The sequence below is a fragment of the Corvus brachyrhynchos genome, unplaced genomic scaffold, assembly GCF_000691975.1.
Source record: "Corvus brachyrhynchos isolate BGI_N302 unplaced genomic scaffold, ASM69197v1 scaffold365, whole genome shotgun sequence".
NCBI lineage: Eukaryota > Metazoa > Chordata > Aves > Passeriformes > Corvidae > Corvus > Corvus brachyrhynchos.
In genome coordinates, this window is record NW_008239544.1 from 2,263,576 (window position 1) to 2,269,658 (window position 6,083).

The 6,083-nt window shown below is 52.0% G+C and overlaps 1 protein-coding gene across 7 annotated transcripts in view; it reads left to right on the forward strand.

Annotated features, from left to right (window-relative positions):
- LOC103620547 (carbohydrate sulfotransferase 5) overlaps positions 1–3,595 on the forward strand; it is an 18,073-nt gene extending 14,478 nt beyond the window's left edge. For 3 of the 7 annotated variants that reach the window (XM_017741379.1, XM_017741378.1, XM_017741377.1), the window contains one exon: positions 3,356–3,595. The gene's annotated coding sequence lies outside the window, so the exon portion shown is untranslated. Of the gene's footprint in view, positions 70–1,654; positions 1,731–1,813; positions 2,246–2,656; positions 2,804–3,355 lie in introns of those variants that run through there. The other 4 variants (XR_001864338.1, XR_001864340.1, XR_001864337.1 and 1 more) reach the window with 4 other exon arrangements.
- Positions 3,596–6,083: the final 2,488 nt, after the last annotated feature.

A 6,083-nucleotide genomic window follows, 5' to 3' on the forward strand; every position in this document is an offset into this window, starting at 1 on the left:
CTGGCAGGGCTGTGCCATGAAGGGGAGCTCAGAGATATTGGTCAGCTCAGGGAATGAGCCTGGCTCATGGTAAGGAAATTCGCTGTGCAGTTACTTTGGGCCCTTTCTCCTCCTCCTCCTCCTACTCCTCCTCCTACTCCGCCGCCGCCTCCGCCGCCTCCTCCGCCTCCTTCGCCTCCTTCGCCTTCTCCCTCTCTTCCCAACACCGGTTCCAGACCTCAGTATAATCCATGTTCCCACAGCCTGACCTTGCAGTTTTCCCAGTTTAGCAGCTCCAGCCACACTTGGCAGCCTCTTTGTCTGGACTTTGTCTTGCTGAAATCTCCCTTTGTTGATCCTTTGCTGCCTCACCTTTTATCCAGCAATAACGTGCAGTGGGTGGAAGCTTCTCAGAATTCCCTCCCTGTTCCACTGGAAACATTCCCGAGTGGAAGCAGCTGCACTGCCCATCAGCACTTCCCTGCTTTTAGGGGTGGTTGAGGCATGAAGGATGCAACAAATGGAGTTGGCTCCAAGGGGATGAAATGCTCCCCGTGAGGCTGCTCAGAGAGCTGGAGCTGAGGAATCCGGGTGGGAATCACTGCAGGAAAAAGGAAGGAAAAGAGAGCAGAGGAACAGGGATGCAATTCCAACCTCTCCAAGGACTGGCATGGGCACATTCACCATCACCATTTAATCTAGACACGATTTCTTCTTTGCCTCTGGCTGCCAGGAGCAGGATGAGCAGTTTAATGAGTTTAAATAGTGAATAGTTTAATTAGCTGGAAGAGACTGGATCAATAGCTGCTTAAACAAACAACTGGCTCCCTGTTTCCAAGCTTGGATGTAGTTTTGGAAGGTTCCTGGCAATTTGGCAGGGATTAGTGATGCTGAGAATGTGCTTTTTTGTGGGTTTGGGGCTTTTACTCCTGTTCAAGTGTCTGCTTTTTCTTGTTGAGTGGAAAACAGGATGGAAAGAGCAACCACGGGAGGAATTCCACTCTTGCTGCTTCAAGGGATGGAGCAGGAAGGGAACAGGCTGCAGGGAATTTGGAGTGCAAACTGAGATCTCTCCGATATTTTCGGCTCAGTCAGTCCATCGGTGCTTGGTGGCTGTTTAGGCCACGTGCAAGGTGAACGATGGTGCACATCGCAGAGCTGCTGGTGGCTCCTTCCCCTGCCCGGCTGTCAGTCACCCTGCAGGGTGCTGGAGCAGCGTGCCAGAGGCCACGGATCCTATGGATCCCATGGGTCCCAGGGGCATGAGCAGGAGCCTGAGCCTGCTGGCCACTCCTTGCTCTCTCTTATCCTGACTTTTCAGCTCTGCAGCGAATCCAGCTCGAGCTTTTCAACCCTTAGAAACCCAGGGAACTTTCATGTCTGCTCTCAGATCTGGGATTTAAATCCAGCCCTTATCAAAGCAGCCCGTGACCAGGCAGGCCCTGAATCCCAGCAGGGATCTGATAAAGAGGGACCTGACATCCTAAAGAAACCCTTTGAAATCCTGCTGGGATTGATTTGTATCCATAATGGAGCCCAGAGCTCTCTGCCAGGGAGAGATGAAGCTGCTCCTTTGCTTTATCATCCTCAGGCCCTTCCCAGCTTCGAGGGAAATTCACTCCCTCTTCAAGCCCCAAAATCATGGAAAAGTTCCTTTGTATCCTTCTCTCCACAGCCCCTACGTGGATTAATCAACTTTTTATTTGATATGGTGTCATTCTCCTTTTTTTTGCCATGGCTAAAACTGCACGGTGAGCAATCAGAGCAGAAATATGAAATGCAGGAGTCTTGGATTCTACAGTGGGATTAACTTCCCTTTTGTGCTCTCTTTCAGGACAGGAAAAACCACTGAACTCGCCCCATCTTTGGGACCAAGAGCTTTGGTGTTGGAGTAGGCAAAGCCAGCTAGGGCCCCCCTTGTCCTGCCCATGGTGTGGGTCAGGGACAGGCTCCTCTTCTCCTCTGGGCTGGGATGAACTGGCTAGGGAATGCTCTTTCTGACAGGCCGGTCCTAGCCCCGGCTACTGGAAATGGGCAGAGGTGAAGAGGCAAGTGCCAGAGTTCCTTGGGGATGATGGAATTGTGGTGTTTGGCTGTGCCCAGAGGGGCAGGTTGGGCATTTCTGTGTGTGTGAGGAGCGGTTTGGGTGCTGGGGAGCCCGGGGAGCCGAGCTCTCAGTGCATTCCCAGCTCTGCCAGGGGTGGGAGCTGGTGCAGGGCTGGGTGACAGCCTCTGGTCGGGCTCGGGGCAGGCCCTGGCCCCGGCACAGACACGCTGGGGTGGTTTGGGGCCGCTTGGCGTGCCGTGGGAGGCAAATTAGGGATGGTGCTGGCCGGGGCGATCAGTTTGCGCTCGTGTCAGCGCAGCCGTGCAGGGCACTGGGATCTGGGTAAAACACCGGCTCTCCTGGCGTTCAGGGAGGCAAGGTCTGTATTTATCCATACATATTTATCCATACATATTTATCCCTATATTTATCCGTATGTTTATCCATGGCTTATCCATCTATGTTTATCCATATACATTTATCCATATATTTATCCACGTATTTCCCCCTGTATTTATCCCTATATTTCCGCATGTATTTCCCCATGTATTTTATGAACACTCAAGTGCCATATCCATGTATTTTATGAGCACTTCCAGGGTTGGTGACTCCACCACTGCCCTGGGCAGCTGTTCCAGCGCTGGACAACCCTTCCCATGCTGGGCCAGGAGATGGATTCTGGAAATCCAGACTCCGAGGAGCAGGGGATTAAGGCAGCATTGGATTCCTTTATTCTCCCAGAAGGATAAAGGAGATTTATCCCCAGACGAACCAGAGGTGATCACACTGAGGTCATCAGTGGGATTTCTTCCTTACTCCCACAAATACCCACTGGGGTGACAGAGTTCCCTACAAGGGCGGTGTTGGAAGGAGCTGCTGGAATGTTTTGCTGTTCATTGGGATCCACAGGATGTTTGGTGTCTCTCAGAGCTGTTCCAGGCTCTCCACAGACCCAAACACACTTCTCCTCAGAGTAGAGAGGTTTCCCAGAGTGCTGGTTTTTAATTTCAGATGCTGGGATAACGACACGGCTTCAGGAGGCAGGAGACTCATTGTGCTGTGCCTCAGTCCAGGCAGGGACAACCCCCAGCTAATAAAAACCTCTTTAAAGCACAAAAAGTCCCATTAAACTGATATTATAAAGGCTGCAAATTGAAGCAGGCCTCAATCAGAAAGCAACAGAATTTAATTCCCCCCCCTTGCCCATGTGCATGATGATCTCCTTCCTAATTGCCCATCCCCGCTTTTCCCACAGAAGGGCTGTCCCGAGGTTGGAGATGGTTCCAGCTTTATGGAGCTTTGATCTTGATCTGGTTTTACTTTTTACAGAGCACAGAACCCGAGAGTGGCAACTGCTTTCCTCTTGTTCCTCCTGTGGCAGTGAACTGCTCTTCCCAAGGACGGCTGCAGGAATTCTCAGGCAGCAGAACGTATGGAATGCCAGGCACGCTACAGAATTCCAGTGGGAGCAGCAGGAACTTCTGTTCTTTACTGGCAGGGCTGTGCCATGAAGGGGAGCTCAGAGATATTGGTCAGCTCAGGGAATGAGCCTGGCTCATGGTAAGGAAATTCGCTGTGCAGTTACTTTGGGCCCTTTCTCCTCCTTCTCCTTCTCCTTCTCCTTCTCCTTCTCCTTCTCCTTCTCCTTCTCCTTCTCCTTCTCCTTCTCCTTCTCCTTCTCCTTCTCCTTCTCCTTCTCCTTCTCCTTCTCCTTCTCCTTCTCCTTCTCCTTCTCCTTCTCCTTCTCCTTCTCCTTCTCCTTCTCCTTCTCCTTCTCCTTCTCCTTCTCCTTCTCCTTCTCCTTCTCCTTCTCCTTCTCCTTCTCCTTCTCCTTCTCCTTCTCCTTCTCCTTCTCCTTCTCCTTCTCCTTCTCCTTCTCCTTCTCCTTCTCCTTCTCCTTCTCCTTCTCCTTCTCCTTCTCCTTCTCCTTCTCCTTCTCCTTCTCCTTCTCCTTCTCCTTCTCCTTCTCCTTCTCCTTCTCCTTCTCCTTCTCCTTCTCCTTCTCCTTCTCCTTCTCCTTCTCCTTCTCCTTCTCCTTCTCCTTCTCCTTCTCCTTCTCCTTCTCCTTCTCCTTCTCCTTCTCCTTCTCCTTCTCCTTCTCCTTCTCCTTCTCCTTCTCCTTCTCCTTCTCCTTCTCCTTCTCCTTCTCCTTCTCCTTCTCCTTCTCCTTCTCCTTCTCCTTCTCCTTCTCCTTCTCCTTCTCCTTCTCCTTCTCCTTCTCCTTCTCCTTCTCCTTCTCCTTCTCCTTCTCCTTCTCCTTCTCCTTCTCCTTCTCCTTCTCCTTCTCCTTCTCCTTCTCCTTCTCCTTCTCCTTCTCCTTCTCCTTCTCCTTCTCCTCCTTCTCCTTCTCCTTCTCCTTCTCCTCCTTCTCCTTCTCCTCCTTCTCCTTCTCCTCCTTCTCCTTCTCCTCCTTCTCCTTCTCCTCCTTCTCCTTCTCCTCCTTCTCCTTCTCCTCCTTCTCCTTCTCCTCCTTCTCCTTCTCCTCCTTCTCCTTCTCCTCCTTCTCCTTCTCCTCCTTCTCCTTCTCCTCCTTCTCCTTCTCCTCCTTCTCCTTCTCCTCCTTCTCCTTCTCCTCCTTCTCCTTCTCCTCCTTCTCCTTCTCCTCCTTCTCCTTCTCCTCCTTCTCCTTCTCCTCCTTCTCCTTCTCCTCCTTCTCCTTCTCCTCCTTCTCCTTCTCCTCCTTCTCCTTCTCCTCCTTCTCCTTCTCCTCCTTCTCCTTCTCCTCCTTCTCCTTCTCCTCCTTCTCCTTCTCCTCCTTCTCCTTCTCCTCCTTCTCCTTCTCCTCCTTCTCCTTCTCCTCCTTCTCCTTCTCCTCCTTCTCCTTCTCCTCCTTCTCCTTCTCCTCCTTCTCCTTCTCCTCCTTCTCCTTCTCCTCCTTCTCCTTCTCCTCCTTCTCCTTCTCCTCCTTCTCCTTCTCCTCCTTCTCCTTCTCCTCCTTCTCCTTCTCCTCCTTCTCCTTCTCCTCCTTCTCCTTCTCCTCCTTCTCCTTCTCCTCCTTCTCCTTCTCCTCCTTCTCCTTCTCCTCCTTCTCCTTCTCCTCCTTCTCCTTCTCCTCCTTCTCCTTCTCCTCCTTCTCCTTCTCCTCCTTCTCCTTCTCCTCCTTCTCCTTCTCCTCCTTCTCCTTCTCCTCCTTCTCCTTCTCCTCCTTCTCCTTCTCCTCCTTCTCCTTCTCCTCCTTCTCCTTCTCCTCCTTCTCCTTCTCCTCCTTCTCCTTCTCCTCCTTCTCCTTCTCCTCCTTCTCCTTCTCCTCCTTCTCCTTCTCCTCCTTCTCCTTCTCCTCCTTCTCCTTCTCCTCCTTCTCCTTCTCCTCCTTCTCCTTCTCCTCCTTCTCCTTCTCCTCCTTCTCCTTCTCCTCCTTCTCCTTCTCCTCCTTCTCCTTCTCCTCCTTCTCCTTCTCCTCCTTCTCCTTCTCCTCCTTCTCCTTCTCCTCCTTCTCCTTCTCCTCCTTCTCCTTCTCCTCCTTCTCCTTCTCCTCCTTCTCCTTCTCCTCCTTCTCCTTCTCCTCCTTCTCCTTCTCCTCCTTCTCCTTCTCCTCCTTCTCCTTCTCCTCCTTCTCCTTCTCCTCCTTCTCCTTCTCCTCCTTCTCCTTCTCCTCCTTCTCCTTCTCCTCCTTCTCCTTCTCCTCCTTCTCCTTCTCCTCCTTCTCCTTCTCCTCCTTCTCCTTCTCCTCCTTCTCCTTCTCCTCCTTCTCCTTCTCCTCCTTCTCCTTCTCCTCCTTCTCCTTCTCCTCCTTCTCCTTCTCCTCCTTCTCCTTCTCCTCCTTCTCCTTCTCCTCCTTCTCCTTCTCCTCCTTCTCCTTCTCCTCCTTCTCCTTCTCCTCCTTCTCCTTCTCCTCCTTCTCCTTCTCCTCCTTCTCCTTCTCCTCCTTCTCCTTCTCCTCCTTCTCCTTCTCCTCCTTCTCCTTCTCCTCCTTCTCCTTCTCCTCCTTCTCCTTCTCCTCCTTCTCCTTCTCCTCCTTCTCCCCACACTAAAGATGGCGGCTCTACCGGAAGTGTCTTCTGCCAGCACCCAAGATGGCGCCGGAGGGCGGAAGTTACGTCACTGCCACACTAAAGGT